Consider the following 18,334-nt stretch of genomic DNA (forward strand, 5'->3'; position numbering starts at 1 on the left):
CTCTCCCGTTCCTTCCATCCAGGTGACCGTTGCCTCTCCCGTTCCTTCCATCCAGGTGACCGTTGCCTCTCCCGTTCCTTCCATCCAGGTGACCGTTGCCTCTCCCGTTCCTTACATCCAGGTGACCGTTGCCTCTCCCGTTCCTTCCATCCAGGTGACCGTTGCCGCTCCCATTCCTTCCATCAAGATGACCGTTTCCTCTCCCGTTCCTTCCATCCAGATGACTGAAAACAAAGTAAAACACACAAAATAGATGTTTTTGAGGCAGGTAATGGACATGTGGCCAGCCTAAGAGTCTAAATGCTTTTCTGGAAGGCTTTTCTTTTCTGGCTCAACTCTCCCACTCGACTCTATGTTGGGTACTCCTTATCATCCCTGCTTTTCCGATTTAGACCCCACTTGGGGCGTTATCGTTGGTGATACTGTACATGTGTATCAGAGGGCCAGTCTTAAGGGTAGGAAGTTCAGGAAAGGTGTCGTACACTGGAAGGAATGTCCCAATCCAGACATCCCCACTAAAATGTCTATCATCACACTAGTTTTTGGTCTCAATTATTTATTTTTGTACAGTTCTTTTGTTATTTGAGATAACAAGTGCAAGTCCAAAAAGGCAACTACCTCCTTACCCTTCAGTAGACTTATAAAGAAAACTTAACTGGGTAACAATGACAGCATGAAGAGACCAGGGGCGGGGTGTGAGCTGTTGAAGCCAATAAATCAGATATGGAGGAGTTGGCATGAAAAGAGCATTACCAGACTCCCATCCTCCCACTCAGTGTCCAAACAAGCTGATTGGGTACAGCAGGACACGAATAATGGATATTAACATTCAATATCCCTCCTTCAGACTTGACTATGACCATCATTTACCTTTAAATATAGGGCTTTAGGGACCAATCCTGTGGGAGTTTTTCTCCTCTTGTTATATCTAGTGGTATAGGGTAGCATTGGGTTTGTACGGCACAAAGAAAGCTAGATAGCTTTAACTGGATGACAGACTAATTTGGAGCCAAGTCCTGACATCACAGTGAGTCTATTGAGGAAATGCAATTCGGCCCAGTGACTCATGTTCCAACAAGCAGCACTTGTCGTTATTATGTATCCTGCCAAGATGAAATATGAGGAAATCCACTTGTAGGTGTAAAGTCGTCAGCAATGACATTTTCCAAAAAGACAAACAAATCAAGTTGTTTTGCATTGCTCTCAGTGCCCTTGCTTTCACATCCATTTAAATTACACCGAAAAGTCAAAGAGATGGCAAAACGAACACAACACATGGACATTCTAATCAAAAAAATGCCAGTGTTTCAAAACTAGATGCCATGCCACCGCAGTGGGCATATCATTTTGCCAGTGAATAGCTCTAGCACAATTTCTGAGCTCCCTACTGGCAGAGTGAAAGTCAATGAGCAGTCAGTTAAAAGAGGCTCTATTTCTGAGCTCACTATTGGCAGAGTGAAAGTCAATGGGCAGTCAGTTAAAAGAGGCTCTATTTCTGAGCTCCCTATTGAAAGAGTTAAAGTCAATGGGCAGTCAGTTAAAATAGGCTCTATTTCTGAGCTCCCTATTGGCAGAGTGAAAGTCAATGGGCAGTCAGTTAAAAGAGGCTCTTTTCTTGCTTCATGCGGCCATGTGCCTCGGCTCTTATCTCAAAGGCACTGAGCAGAGCTGTGGTAGCTGATTTTGAAGACACAAAAATGCTCAAAACAACGCAACACTGTTTGTAGAGCATGCAATGGCTATTAGTGGAATCCGTTCATTAAAACATCTAATACATCCTCATGCTTTGACTGTCAATTTATAGGATACTGTGAAGGGTTACGATTTTCTGACTGAAATCCGTCATCACCATCAGTACCTCATGTACACCCACCTAACCACAACTGCTACTCTGCAATCAGCACAGTCTAGATCAAGGGTGGGCAAACCTTTTGGCTCAAGGGCCACATTTAGTTTTTGAAACCAAGTGAAGGGCCACATACTATATGCGTGACAAAACATGTGAAGCCTTTATTCATTTTCACATTGACACGCAACTACTAGTGTACTGTAGGTGTACATATGCTTGCAGAACAATTCTACCCTTGTTTTTTGTGAACACATTTCTCACAAATCTTTCACAAAATTGATATAATTTATAACATCACAGACACAGTCAAACACACACACACACAGATCCTGCATCTCTACCCTTGTAAAGTACAATCAAACTTACAGTCACAAATATGTAAACTTCAAAATAGATATATACTGTATATTATATGACTGGAGACATGCAAAATGTATGTGTAAAGAAAATATATTCTAAATTTTGAATGAAACGTATGGTAAGAGCATCGTTTCATTTGGAATGGTCTGTTTTTGAAAGCATATTAAGGAACAATTCTCATCTCAACTGTGAGCCATATTTACAGTTATCCAATCACCTCAGTCCAAATCTGACTGATTAGTTATTACCTGTATCCAAGTGCATTGCTGGATAATTCTCACTGCATAACATCACCATGAAAAAGCATAAGCCTTGCCTACCCCAGTCACGGTTATTAAAGTCTTAATGTGTACAATGGGTCTGGTCACCTCTCTTGGCAAGGGCATCAAACAAAGAGGCAGTGTGTGTGTCTGTGTGACACAAGTCTTATCTCAGCCTACCCCCTAATAGTTCCCCACATTAATCACAGCTTGTTATGTTAAACAGTCTATATCAGTACAGCACAAACCTATTATGTTTAATCAATAATGCTTTCTTATTAAGCTGACAGCACATCTAAAATATAAGAGAATAATTTCCCACAGTAGCTATTGGCTGTCCTAAAAGTCGCTAGAAGTAGCTAAATGACGTCATCACCTAATTTGCATAATTGGCCATGTGCATGTAATTGTGATGGACACTGTAGGAGAGAGGATTAGGCCCTTTTCACGATGACGTCATCTAACTTCCGCCTTTCCGCGTAGCAGGTTAACTTCACTTCCGTTCGCCCGTAACCTGAGACTTCTCAACGAAAATACAACTGTTGACCACTAACTAGCAAGCTAGCTACTTGAAGAAATTCCAAAAGGTACGTTTAAGTTAAATTAGTAAAGTTAATAGTAATAATGTTTACGTATATGCAATGGTTTGTAACTTGCTAACGTTATTGTTAATTCATAATTGTTCACTGCCTTAGTTACTTAAAAGTGGGCTAACGTTAGCTAACAACAACTTAGTACCAGATACCGATAACGTTAAAAGGTAGCGTTACATTGCTGCCTGGCTGTAATGTAACAAGTTTACTTAGCTAGCTATCTAACCCTTTGTTAGGCAGTTAGTTTATTCATGAATGTATAGTAACTCACCTATTCAAATACTGTTGTGCATGATAGCTAGATAAATATTGATTCCTGGTCAAAGCTGAATGTTAATTTAGCTGTTTCTTTTCTCCCGGTGTCTGTATCGCAACAGTATCCCATCCAACACCGAAGCATGGCACAATCTTCGAGAAGATGCTATTGCAGTGTACCATTTTGTTCAAACAACAAACAGAAATTCCCGTATCTGAGTTTTCACGATTTCCCTGTTGATGGAGAAATACGTGCCCGTTTGGTGAGGGCGATCAGGAGAGATGAGGGACCAAGTTTTAAGATTCTTCGTGGGAGCACCTTTGTTTGCAGTCAGCACTTTCCCCCTGAGGATAGATACACATCGGCCAGTGGACGGATCCGTATTAAACAGGGATCAGTGCCGTCTAGATTCCACTGGAATGATTGGGGTAAGGATAGGTAGACAGCGTTAAACGTAATACTACTGTAATCCAATAATATATTACTTGTACAAAATGTTTAATAATTTAATCCTGATGCAATATAGCTGCTACATTTAGTCATTTTAGGGACTGAAAAGTGATTACCAAAATGTATCATGACAAGCATATGGTTAATTTCACACATATAGGAGGCGGCTCACAAGCTCGGGAGTCAGTTTACCAGCGAGCAAGAAAGACAACCACACTCATCCAGTCTCGTACATGCTTCTAATACAAATAAAAAAATATCCACTGAAAGTCTATATAAAAAGTAACAAATAATAATCACTTTTATGTTTGTATTATTTTAGAAATGCACTAAAGTCTTTGTGCTCTAGTACAGGCGGGGGCTCATTCAGACTCACCATCATAGGCTCGGTACAGTGTGCACTTCACACCAGCTCTGACACTTGTTTTTTTCTTAGCCGCTGGTTTACACACCGCCATATCATTGGTGGCCTCTGGTACAATTCCCTGTGATATAATAATGATGAACAATACATTGTCAAAAGTCAATACAAACTGCAAAGTTCTGCATCAGTGTAACAAATAATGTCTGACCTGTGTCCTAGGCCGGTGCCAGGTCTGCAGTGCGCTGGTGCATGACAGAGGCAATGGCACTGTCTTAAAGCCCATGGTAACATAGTGAGCACTTTGAAAAGAAGTGCTACTATGTGATTACATAGTGCTTTCCCAGCAGAGCAGGAACATGACATGTGATTGAGTACCACAGGAACCTCTGCAGAGTCTAGTGTAACCTGTTCATAGAGACATAACAATTAGTGCTGTACTTACAAAACATTTTTTCTGCGTTTCATTATAAACTACTGTACACAATTTTCAAAACCCAATTTCTTTTTTTAATTAAGAAAAATTGGCTGTTCTGAAACCTTTGACAAGTAGTGCCAACACTTATCGAAAATGTGAACATTTTGAGTTATCACAGAATCTTTCCCAGTCTTTATTGCCGTCAACAACCCACATCGGTTTGTAAGAATTTCGTTGTGTATTAAGTTTAATGATACAAAATCAGAGCTCAGACTGAGAAACAAACTGATCCACAGTGGAACTTTGTGGAATCATTCTTATTAAATCTGCAACCGCAGCAAAACACAACAAAAAGAAAACTTATCTATCTTAACCTATCTTATCATAATGTTAGAGAACTGTTTATCTGAGAAACCTGAAGCCGATGAGCCTCCTCATTTTTCTTCATGGACCTGTAACATCGCCCTCTCACTGTCACCTCACCGTTAACTACACTTGAGACTGTTTCAATACAGTGATTGGGAGAAAGGGCGCAGCATTAGCCATTAATACATTACTGACTCTTATCTTACGGTCGATACAAACAGCAGTAATATTAAAAAGAGGCTGCAAAACAGAAACTTCGTCAGCTCATAACCTTCGCTAGCATAGGGCTAATTTAAGCTAAATAAAGATAAACACGTACCTTCATAATCAAACAGGTAACCTTCAACGAAGAACTTGTAGCCTTTATCAAGCTTCGATCTTGAAGTAAGGGACCACTTGTCAGCAAGTCGTTCTACGTCGTTAAGTCGTATTGGTGGCAGATGTGAAAGGGACTGGGTGAACTCCATAATGATGTGCTACTAGCTAAGCGTTCCTAAGCGACACCGGATGTAAACATAACCTGCATCGCGGCAGAACGGAAGTTGTCTGACGTCACGTGAAAAGGGCCTATAATGTCTTGGGAGAGACAAAAAGTGAGTAAAAAACACCCTTCAATTATATCCCGCCCTGAATGTAAGCCAGGGCGGGATCAGCCAGCGGTGGCTTCCCGCATGTGCGATTCATTTGCAGTCTGGACGCGGAGGGGTGAACATCTCCTGCTCTGACTGCAGCTGGGAGGGACTGCTGCGCGAGGACTGGGCCGCCTGTGAGTGCTTTGGGACGGGGGTGGGCGGCAGCACCCGCTGCTCATTGATAAGAGTAAGAACGATACGTGCTTTCACGTCAGAGTCTCCAATTACACCAGAAAAAGTCGCTAGATTTGTCGCTAGTCGCTTTTTTGAAAATGTGTCGCTAGAGGGGTCTGAAAACTCTCTAAATATAGCGACAAAGTCGCTAAGTTGGCAACACTGGGTATAAAGTTGACAAGTTTTACAACCACAAGTTTTTCCAGCTTTAACACACTTTTACACAGGGCTTCCTGATGAATAATACAGTGAAGAAATATCAATTCCTCCGAGTTAGGGCTTTCTTCTTTTACTTTGTCTTGTAATCTTTTTAGTAGGCCAATGTTTTTACCGGTTAGATTTGGTGATCCATCTGTTGTGACATTTGTCAGTTTGCTCCACGGTAGATTAATTTTTTCCAAGCAGGCAGACACCCTGTCATATAAGCCCCTGGTTGTTCCCATCATTGATTCCATCGCAAGAAGTTCCTCTGTTCTTTCAAAGTTCTCATTTATTCCTCTGACAAAAATGATAAATTGAGCAGTGTCTCTGATGTCAGTACTCTCATCCAGTGCTATAGAAAAAAGATCGAAGCCATCTGCTATTTTCTTCAATTCGGAGATTAGCTCCTCACCTATCACTTCCACGCGCCTGGTGATGGTTCTGCGTGATAAGCTAATTTTCTCGAATTGGCTTTTACTCTCAGGACAAAGTATACCAGCAGTCTCCACCATACAGTGGTCCTCTGTAGCTCAGCTGGTAGAGCACGGCGCTTGTAACGCCAAGGTAGTGGGTTTGATCCCCGGGACCACCCATACACAAAAATGTATGCACGCATGACTGTAAGTCGCTTTGGATAAAAGCGTCTGCTAAATGGCATATTATTATTATTATTATACACTCTTTCACAAACTCCCCTTCAGCAAAAGGCTTGCTATGCTTTTCTCATTTTCGCAGCACTAATTTTTCACGTCAAAAGTCGTAAAGCAATGAAGTGGCTATGATGACTGAGCGCATTCTGAATCTGCCTGTAGGCCCAAATACAGAGCGCGCTGCCAGGCTACAGCGCCATCTATTGGAGGTTGTTTGTATATCATGGAATGAGTAATTTTAGGCCGAAAATCATAACTAAAATATAATAATATTTAATACATTTCAAAAATGTCTCGCGGGCCGGATTGAAGTGCCGGCGTTCCGGATACGGCCCGCGGTCCGTACTTCGCCCCGCCCCCGGTCTAGATTCTACTAAACAGCAGGAAATGTGTAAGCTGTGGGCAACTCAACACAGACAAGGCCGTTACTGTGGACAACCATCATCACTGACAGCCAAGTGTCATTGCTGGCCACTGTCTAATCTAATATAAACAGACTTTTACAATTCTGCCATGACTCCCAACAAAGGTAAACTGGGATGATATTGCCAGTTCATCAATATTCATTTACAGTTGAGTGGGCTAAACCATCCTCTGTCACTGACCGTTATTCATATGGCCCAGAGAAGCCAATGGAGTGGCAATCCAACCATCAATCACTGTAGTTAATTGGCTGTAGTCCTATGGACCAAAGAACATCTTAACAGCCGTCTAAGTTTGGAGAGGAGGAACCTTATAGGTCTGAGGTTGGGTTCTTTGGCTGTGCCTGATTGGGCTTGCCCGGCACATTGGAACCAATGGAATAGTCCCAAATGTGCACTACAAACCCCACTCATCTGGCACTCCAGACAGGCTCAATAAAATGCTCAAAGTATTTGGAAGAAAACAAATACTATTTGAACCCGCAGGTCTGGATTGTACATTGTGGAGTGAGGTTTGGGCCGCAGGAAAAAAGTGCCTGTCCATACAGTAGTATGCACAGGGTGGCATGAAAAAATGATTTCTATTAGCTTTCTAGCAGGGCGTCAGATGTTGGCTAAATAGGGCAGCCATCTGGCCGCTACGTTCACTCAACCGTTTCATAGGGGGAACAAACAGCCAAAATCGAGAGATCAAATGTAAATGTTTCGACCCATCGTTATGTCTCCTTTGAAGCTCTGTCAACATCACTTGCAGACAAACAAAACATAAATCCCTTAGGGCTGATCATGTGGACAGTGCTGCACATTCCATTTAGTCCCATTTAACATCAGAACCATAAAAGTCTGTGCTTCCGATCCATCACGTCAGTACTATTTACTATGTACTGATCGTAAATTCACTGCCTTGGTCCGTTAGCAGTACATTGGGGATGGCTTATGAGCAGAGCCGGATTAAGAAATCATAGGCCCCGGGGCTTAGATTTTTTATAGCCTAGTCTTATAGGAAAAACATGTCAATTAAATGTAAAAATTGAATACATTTTAATGTGGCATGAACAAAACCAGTTATGTTTTTTTGTTTTGTTTAATGATTGTGATAGGCTCATGTTTTACCGGTAGGCCTACGGGGTACCCCCACTATCATCTGTGCCCTATTTGGTTAACAGCTATGATGTTTTATTTATTTTTCTACTACATCAGACACCCAACCAAGGCAGCAGGCTCGTGGAACCCACTTGGGGCCCCCTGCCTCCTCTCCTCCCCCCATCTGATGATCAGCAGAGTGGCAGTAGGCTTTCTACTGTCATTAAAGGACCATTATCTTTTTCAATTTTTCTCAGCCTCTTGGGCCTGGCCCCAGGGCTTCAGCCCCTGGGTTAATATGGCCCTGCGTATGAGAAGCAAGGATTTACAGCAACCAAAGATAACCTTACGTTTGTTTCTTGATAGGACTTGGGCAACAGCTCAAATGTATTTATTCATAATTTATTCATCCTGTGTTCACACAGGTGATCCCATTAAGATTTAAATTCTCTTTTAGAAGGGAGACCTGTCCTAAATGCCACACTGCAAACTAGTTGCTGGGGGTAAGAGGAGAGTTAGGGCAAAGGAATGCATTTAGTGTAGCTGTAGTTGAGGACTTGGTGGACTGTATATTCTGCCAGTCACATTCTGTTAAAGGTCCCCAAAGCACTCACATCCCTGGGTCGCTCCTCTTTCCAGTTCGCTGCAGCTAGCGATTGGAACGAGCTGCAAAAAACACTCAAACTGGACAGTTTTATCTCCATCTCTTCAATCAAAGACTCAATCATGGACACTCTTACTGACAGTTGTGGCTGCTTCGCATGGTGTATTGTTGTCTCTACCTTCTTGCCCTTTGTGCTGTTGTCTGTGCCCAATAATGTTTGTACCATGTCTTGTGCTGCTACCATGTTGTGTTGCTACCATGTTGTTTTCAAGTTGGGTTGCTACCTTGCTGTGTTGTCGTGTGTTGCTGCCATGTTATGTTGTTGTCTTAGGTCTCTCTTTATGTAGTGTTGTGTTGTCTCTCTTGTTGTGATCTGTGTTTGGTCCTATATTTATATATATAAAATGTTTTAATCCCAGCCCCCGTCCCCACAGGAGGCCTTTTGCCTTTTGGTAAGCCGTCATTGTAAATAAGAGTTTGTTCTTAACTGACTTGCCTAGTTACATAAAGGTTAAATAAATATATATATTCTGTAGGGTTAGGATTTACTTAGCACTATGTGTTCTCTTCCAGATGCACGTAAGGGCACAGATGACAGACCGGTAGGATTCCAGTTGAGGTTGTTTATTGACGCTGTTTCACAGAGCAGTAACGGCACTGCACAGCACAGCATAGCACAGTGTATGGCTTGACAATTGTGTTAACCATTAGTTTGTGTGTTTCTGAAAAGGGCTAAATTAAATACAATAGTAAATGGCAGTTACAGTGGGGGAAAAAAGTATTTAGTCAGCCACCAATTGTGCAAGTTCTCCCACTTAAAAATATGAGAGAGGCCTGTAATTTTCATCATAGTTACACGTCAACTATGACGGACAAATTGAGAAAAAAAAATCCAGAAAATCACATTGTAGGATTTTTTATGAATTTATTTGAAAATTATGGTGGAAAATAAGTATTTGGTCACCTACAAACAAGCAACATTTCTGGCTCTCACAGACCTGTAACTTCTTCTTTAAGAGGCTCCTCTGTCCTCCACTCGTTACCTGTATTAATGGCACCTGTTTGAACTTGTTATCAGTATAAAAGACACCTGTCCACAACCTCAAACAGTCACACTCCAAACTCCACTATGGCCAAGACCAAAGAGCTGTCAAAGGACACCAGAAACAAAATTGTAGACCTGCACCAGGCTGGGAAGACTGAATCTGCAATAGGTAAGCAGCTTGGTTTGAAGAAATCAACTGTGGGAGCAATTATTAGAAAATGGAAGACATACAAGACCACTGATAATCTCCCTCGATCTGGGGCTCCATGCAAGATCTCACCCCGTGGGAGTCAAAATGATCACAAGAACGGTGAGCAAAAATCCCAGAACCACACGGGGGACCTAGTGAATAACCTGCAGAGAGCTGGGACCAAAGTAACAAAGCCTACCATCAGTAACACACTACGCCGCCAGGGACTCAAATCCTGCAGTGCCAGACGTGTCCCCCTGCTTAAGCCAGTACATGTCCAGGCCCGTCTGAAGTTTGCTAGAGTGCATTTGGATGATCCAGAAGAGGATTGGGAGAATGTCATATGGTCAGATGAAACCAAAATAGAACTTTTTGGTAAAAACTCAACTCGTCGTGTTTGGAGGACAAAGAATGCTGAGTTGCATCCAAAGAACACCATACCTACTGTGAAGCATGGAGGTGGAAACATCATGCTTTGGGGCTGTTTTTCTGCAAAGGGACCAGGACGACTGATCCGTGTAAAGGAAAGAATGAATGGGGCCATGTATCGTGAGATTTTGAGTGAAAACCTCCTTCCATCAGCAAGGGCATTGAAGATGAAACGTGGCTGGGTCTTTCAGCATGACAATGATCCCAAACACACCGCCCGGGCACCGAAGGAGTGGCTTCGTAAGAAGCATTTCAAGGTCCTGGAGTGGCCTAGCCAGTCTCCAGATCTCAACCCCATAGAAAATCTTTGGAGGGAGTTGAAAGTCTGTGTTGTCCAGCGACAGCCCCAAAACATCACTACTCAAGAGGAGATCTGCATGGAGGAATGGGCCAAAATACCAGCAACAGTGTGTGAAAACCTTGTGAAGACTTACAGAAAACGTTTGACCTGTGTCATTGCCAACAAAGGGTATATAACAAAGTATTGAGAAACTTTTGTTATTGACCAAATACTTATTTTCCACCATAATTTGCAAATAAATTCATTAAAAATCCTACAATGTGATTTTCTGGATTTTTTTTTCTAATTTTGTCTGTCATAGTTGACGTGTACCTATGATGAAAATTACAGGCCTCTCTCATCTTTTTAAGTGGGAGAACTTGCACAATTGGTGGCTGACTAAATACTTTTCCCCCCCACTGTATAGGCTTAATAAATAAATCAACAGGAAAACGCTCATCCAGATGCAGCGCTCCTTGTGGCCGGGGACTTTAATGCAGGGAAACTTAAATCCGTTCTACCTAATTTCTACCAGCATGTTAAATGTGCAACCAGAGGAAAAAAAACTCTAGACCACCTTTACTCCACACACAGAGACGCATACAAAGCTCTCCCTCGCCCTCCATTTGGCAAATCTGACCATAACTCTATCCTCCTGATTCCTGCTTATAAGCAAAAACTAAAGCAGGAAGCACCAGTGACTCGGTTAATAAAAAAGTGGTCAGATGACGCAGATGCTAAGCTACAGGACTGTTTTGCTAGCACAGACTGGAACATGTCCCGGGATTCTTCAGACAGCATTGAGGAGTACACCACATCAGTCACTGGCTTCATCAATAAGTGCATCGATGATGTCGTCCCCACAGTGACCGTACGTACATACCCCAACCAGAAGCCATGGATTACAGGAAACATCCGCACTGAGCTAAAGGGTAGAGCTGCCGCTTTCAAGGAACGGGACTCTAACCCGGACGCTTATAAGAAATCCCGCTATGACCTCAGATGAACCATCAAACAGGCAAAGAGTCAATACAGGACTAAGATTGAATCGTACTACACTGTCTCTGACGCTCGTCGGATGTGGCAGGGCTTGAAAACTATTACAGACTACAAAGGGAAGCACAGCCACGAGCTGCCCAGTGACACAAGCCTACCAGACGAGCTAAACCACTTCTATGCTCGCTTCGAGGCAAGCAACACTGAAGCATGCATGAGAGCACCAGCTGTTCCGGATGACTATGTGATCACGCTCTCCGTAGCCGATGTGAGTAAGACTTTTAAGCAGGTCAACATTCACAAGGCTGCAGGGTCAGACGGATTACCAGGACGTGTACTCCGAGCATGTGCTGACCAACTGGCAAGTGTCTTCACTGACATTTTCAACATGTCCCTGACTGAGTCTGTAATACCAACATGTTTCAAGCAGACCACCATAGTCCCCGTGCCCAAGGACTCTAAGATAACCTGCCTAAATGACTACCGACCCGTAGCACTGACGTCTGTAGCCATGAAGTGCTTTGAAAGGCTGGTCATGGCTCACATCAACACCATTATCCCAGAAACCCTAGACCCACTCCAATTTGCATACCGCCCCAACAGATCCACAGATGATGCAATCTCTATTGCACTCCACACTGCCCTTTCCCCACCTGGACAAGAGGAACACCTACGTGAGAATGCTATTCATTGACTACAGCTCAGCATTCAACACCATAGTGCCCTCTAAGCTCATCACTAAGCTAAGGATCCTGGGACTAAACACCTCCCTCTGCAACTGGATCCTGGACTTCCTGACGGGCCGCCCCCCAGGTGGTAAGGGTAGGTAACAACACATCTGCCACACTGATCCTCAACACGGGGGCCCCTCAGGGGGTGCGTGCTCAGTCCCTCCTGTACTCTCTGTTCACCCATGACTGCATGGCCAGGCACGACTCCAACACCATCATTAAGTTTGCCGACGACACAACAGTGGTAGGCCTGATCACCGACAACGATGAGACAGCCTATAGGGAGGAGGTCAGAGACCTGGCCGTGTGTGCCAGGACAACAACCTCTCCCTCAACGTGACCAAGACAAAGGAGATGATTGTGGACTACAGGAAAAAAAAGAGGACTGAGCACGCCCCCATTCTCATCGACGGGGCTGTAGTGGAACAGGTTGAGAGCTTCAAGTTCCTTGGTGTCCACATCACCAACGAACTATCATGGTCCAAACACACCAAGACAGTCGTGAAGAGGGCACGACAAATCCTATTCCCCCTCAGGAGACTGAAAAGATTTGGCATGGGTCCTCAGATCCTCAAAAAATTATACAGCTGCACCATCGACAGCATCCTGACTGGTTGCATCACCGCCTGGTATGGCAACTGCTTGGCCTCCGACCGCAAGGCACTACAGAGGGTAGTGCGTACGGCCCAGTACATCACTGGGGCCAAGCTTCCTGCCATCCAGGACCTCTATACCAGGCGGTGTCAGAGGAAGGCCCTCAAAATTGTCAAAGACTCCAGCCACCCTAGTCATAGACTGTTCTCTCTGCTACCGCACGGCAAGCGGTACCGGAGTGCCAAGTCTAGGTCCAAAAGACTTCTCAACAGCTTCTTCCCCCACGCCATAAGACTCCTGAACAGCTAATCATGGCTACCCGGACTATTTGCACTGCCCCCCCACCCCATCCTTTTTATGCTGCTGCTACTCTGTTAATTATTTATGCATAGTCACTTTAACTCTACCCACATGTACATATTACCTCAACTACCTCAACTAGCCGGTGCCCCCGCACATTGACTCTGCAACGGTACCCCCCTGTATATATAGCCTCCCTACTGTTACTTTATTTTACTTCTGCTCTTTTTTTTCTCAACACTTTTTTTGTTGTTGTTTTATTTTTACTTTTTTTGTTAAAAATAAATGCACTGTTGGTTAAGGGCTGTAAGTAAGCATTTCACTGTAATGTCTGCACCTGTTGAATTCGGCGCATGTGACCAATAAAATTTGATTTGATTTGATTTGATTTGATTTAATACAACCTCCAATTACATAAGCTATAAATAATATGGCTACAATATGTTATCTGCTGCACAGGGCAATACAACCTAACAACATGGCTGTGACTTCACTAATGAATGATCAGAGGAGTGCAACTACACAGCAGTACTGAGTAGCACCATAATCATCACACAACTGTATGAACTTTAAATCAAATCAAATTGTATTGGTCACATACACATGTTTAGCAGATGTTATTGCGGGTGTAGCGAAATGCTTGTGCTTCTAGCTCTGACAGTGCAGTAATATCTAACAAGTAATATCTAACAATTTCACAACAACATATACCCAATACACACAAATCTAAGTAAGGAATGGAATTAAGAACATATACATATATGGACGAGCAATGACAGAGCGGCATGGACTAAGATACAGTAGAATAGTATAGAATACAGTATATACAGTCATGGTCAAAAGTTTTGAGAATGACACAAATATTAACTTTCACAAAGTCTGCTGCCTCAGTTTTTATGATGCCAATTTGCATATACTCCAGAATGTTATGAAGAGTGATCAGATGAATTGCAATTAATTGCAAAGTCCCTCTTTGCCATGAAAATGAACTTAATCCCCAAAAAACATTTCCACTGCATTTCAGCCCTGCCATAAAAGGACCAGCTGCCATCATGTCAGTGATTCTGTCGTTAACACAGGAGAGAGTGTTGACGAGGACAAGGCTGGAGATCACTCTGTCATGCTAATTGAGTTAGAATAATAGACTGGAAGCTTTAAAAGGAGTGTGGTGCTTGAAATCATTGTTCTTCCTCTGTTAACCATGGTTACCTGCAAGGAAACACGTGCTGTCATCATTGCTTTGCACAAAAAGGGCTTCACTGGCAAGGATATTGCTGCTAGTAAGATTGCACCTAAATCAACCATTTATCGGATCATCAAGAACTTCAAGGAGAGAGGTTCAATTGTTGTGAAAAAGGCTTCAGGGCACCCAAGAAAGTCCAGCAAGCGCTAGGACCGTCTCCTAAAGTTGATTCAGCTGCGGGATCGGGGCACCACCAGTGCAGAGCTTGCTCAGGAATGGCAGCAGGCAGGTGTGAGTGCATCTGCACGCACAGTGAGGCAAAGACTTTTGGAGGATGGCCTGGTGTCAAGAAGGGCAGCGAGGAAGCCACTTCTCTCCAGGAAAAACATCAGGGACAGACTGATAATCTACAAAAGGTACAGGGATTGGACTGCTGAGGACTGGGGTAAAGTCATTTTCTCTGATGAATCCCCTTTCCGATTGTTTGGGGCATCCGGAAAAAAGCTTGTCTGGAGAAGACAAGGTGAGCGCTACCATCAGTCCTGTGTCATGCCAACAGTAAACCTCCTGAGACCATTCATGTGTGGGGTTGCTTCTCAGCCAAGAGGGTGGGCTCAATCACAATTTTGCCTAAGAACACAGCCATGAATAAAGAATGGTACCAACACATCCTCCGAGAGCAACTTCTCCCAACCATCCAAGAACAGTTTGGTGACGAACAATGCCTTTTCCAGCATGATGGGGCACCTTGCCATAAGGCAAAAGTGATAACTAAGTGGCTCGGGGAACAAAACATCGAAATGTTGGGTCCATGGCCAGGAAACTCCCCAGACCTTAATCCAATTGAGAACTTGTGGTCGATCCTCAAGAGGCGGGTGGACAAACAAAAACCCACAAATTCTGACAAACTCCAAGCATTGATTATGCAGGAATGGGCTGCCATCAGTCAGGATGTGGCCCAGAAGTTAATTGACAGCATGCCATGGCGGATTGCAGAGGTCTTGAAAAAGAAGGGTCAACACTTCAAATATTGACTCTTTGCATAAACTTAATGTAATTGTAAATAAAAGCCTTTGACACTTATGGAATGCTTGTAATTATACTTCAGTATACCATAGTGACATCTGACAAAAATATCAGCAGCAAACTTTGTGAAGACCAATACTTGTGTCATTCTCAAAACTTTTGACCACGACTGTACATATGAGATGAGTAATGCAAGATATGTAAACATTATTAAAGTGACTAGTGTTCCATTTCTTAAAGTGGCCAGTGATTTCTAGTCTATGTCTATAGGCAGCAGCTTCTAATGTGCCAGTGATGACTATTTAACAGTCTGATGGCCTTGAGATAGAAGCTGTTTTTCATTCTCTCGGTCCCAGCTTTGATGCACCTGTACTGACCTCGCCTTCTGGATGATAGCGGGGTGAACAGGCAGTGGCTCGGGTGGTTGATGTCCTTGATGATCTTTTTGGCCTTCCTGTGACATCGGGTGCTGTAGGTGTCCTGGAGGGTGGGTAGTTTGCCCCTGGTAATGCATTGGGCAGACCGCACCACCCTCTGGAGAGCTTTGCGGTTGCGGGCGGCGCAGTTGCCGTACCAGGCGGTGATACAGCCCGACAGGATGCTCTCAATTGTGCATCTGTAAAAGTTTGTGAGGGTTTTAGGTGCCAAGCCACATTTCTTCAGCCTCCTGAGGTTGAAGAGGCTCTGTTATGCCTTCTTCACCACACTGTCTGTGTGGGTGGACCATTTCAGTTTGTCAGTGATGTGTATGCCGAGGAACTTGAAACTTTCAATTTTCTTCACTGCGGTCCCATTGATGTGGATAGGGGGGTGCACCCTCTGCTGTTTCCTGAAGTCCACGATCATCTCTTTTGTTTTGTTGACGTTGAGTGAGAGGTTATTATCCTGGCACCACACTCCCAGAGCCCTCACCTCCTCCCTGTAGGCTGTCTCGTCATTGTTGGTAATCAAGCCTACTACTGTTGTGTCGTCTGCAAACTTGATGATTGAGTTGGAGGTGTGCTTGGCCACGCAGTCATAGGTGAACAGGGAGTACATGAGTGGGCTGAGCACGCACCCTTGTGGGGCCCCAGTGTTGAGGATCAGCGAAGTGGAGGTGTTGTTTCCTACCTTCACCACCTGGGGGCGGCCCGTCAGGAAGTCCAGGACCCAGTTGCACAGGGCGGGGTTCAGACCCAGGGCCTCAAGCTTAATAATGAGCTTGGATGGTACTATGGTGTTGAATGCTGAGCTATAGTCAATGAACAGCAATCTTACTTGAACTTACTTGAACTTGAATGTATAATGCATCCACAAGGCTCATCGCTAACAAAATACCCACATCATCTATACAGTATACATCCATATAACCACAGGGCATATAAGACTAGACACTGAAATGCTAAATGTCTGAAATGAGATGACAAACAACAGGGTTAGCAAGCTTACAGTCGCTAGCTCGCGGAAAAAACATTAATTAGCATAACAAAGGAGTGCGTCCACAACACATGAATTGTAAGAAATATGAACTCACATTTCTGAAGGACGCACACTAGCCTTGGCTAAAACAAAGAATGTTAACTAAAGGTAATCACAGGAGATGGCTGGAATTTATCACGGCTTGTGTACTTTCTCTAGTTACTTCCTTCTCCTCAGAGATCGCCCAGCATGCTCTGCTCCACATCACCGGTGGGCATTTTTATAAATAGCCACATTCATGTTTCTCCATGTTGTTTGGGATTGGATAACAGGGTAATAAAGACTGGTAGGCGTGGTGCTGCTAAACACACACTGTAACAACCAAGGTGTGGTTAAAAACCAGACCTGAGGATTCTGGGCCGGTGCGGTAGGGGTGAGAGGTGGATGTGTATTTTGGGGGGCCACCGCTCTGTATTCTTAGCTTAATATTAGCCATGATTCAGAAACAGAAGTTTTTTTATTTTATTTTTTATTTCACCTTTATTTAACCAGGTAAGCCAGTTGAGAACAGGTTCTCATTTACAACTGCGACCTGGCCAAGATAAAGCAAAGCAGTGCAATAAAAACAACACAGAGTTACATATGGGGTAAAAAAACATAAAGTCAAAAATACAACAGAAAATATATATACAGTGTGTGCAAATGTAGCAAGTTATGGAGGTATGGCAATAAATAGGCTATAGTGCAAAATAATTACAATAGTATTAACACTGGAATGCTAGATGTGCAAGAGATTATGTGCAAATAGAGATACTGGGGTGCAAAAGAGCAAAATAAATAACAATATAGGGATGAGGTAGTTGGGTGGGCTAATTTCAGATGGGCTGTGTACAGGTGCAGTGATCGGTAAGGTGCTCTGACAACTGATGCTTAAAGTTAGTGAGGGAGATAAGAGTCTCCAGCTTCAGAGATTTTTGCAATTCGTTCCAGTCATTGGCAGCAGAGAACTGGAAGGAATGGCGGCCAAAGGAGGTGTTGGCTTTGGGAATGACCAGTGAGATATACCTGCTGGAGCGCAGACTACGGGTGGGTACTGCTATGGTGACCAATGAGCTAAGATAAGGCGGGGATTTGCCTAGCAGTGATTTATAGATGGCCTGGAGCCAGTGGGTTTGACGACGAACATGTAGTGAGGACCAGCCAACAAGAGCGTACAGGTCACAGTGGTGGGTAGTGTATGGGGCTTTGGAGACAAAACGGATGGCACTGTGATAGACTACATCGGTAGGATAGTCAGTTTTACGAGGGCATGTTTGGCAGCATGAGTGAAGGAGGCTTTGTTGCGAAATAGGAAGCCGATTCTAGATTTAACTTTGGATTGGAGATTCTTTATGTGGGTCTGGAAGGAGAGTTTACAGTCTAACCAGACACCTAGGTATTTGTAGTTGTCCACATACTCTAGGTCAGACCCGTCGAGAGTGGT

The 18,334-nt window shown here is 43.6% G+C and overlaps 1 protein-coding gene across 1 annotated transcript in view; it reads right to left on the reverse strand.

Annotated features, from left to right (window-relative positions):
• Positions 1-18,334, reverse strand: part of LOC121549873 (LIM zinc-binding domain-containing Nebulette) — a 109,971-nt gene that overhangs the window by 29,178 nt on the left and 62,459 nt on the right. The window lies entirely within an intron of this gene.

This window comes from Coregonus clupeaformis, chromosome 34 (assembly GCF_020615455.1).
Source record: "Coregonus clupeaformis isolate EN_2021a chromosome 34, ASM2061545v1, whole genome shotgun sequence".
In the NCBI taxonomy this organism is placed as follows: Eukaryota; Metazoa; Chordata; class Actinopteri; order Salmoniformes; family Salmonidae; genus Coregonus; species Coregonus clupeaformis.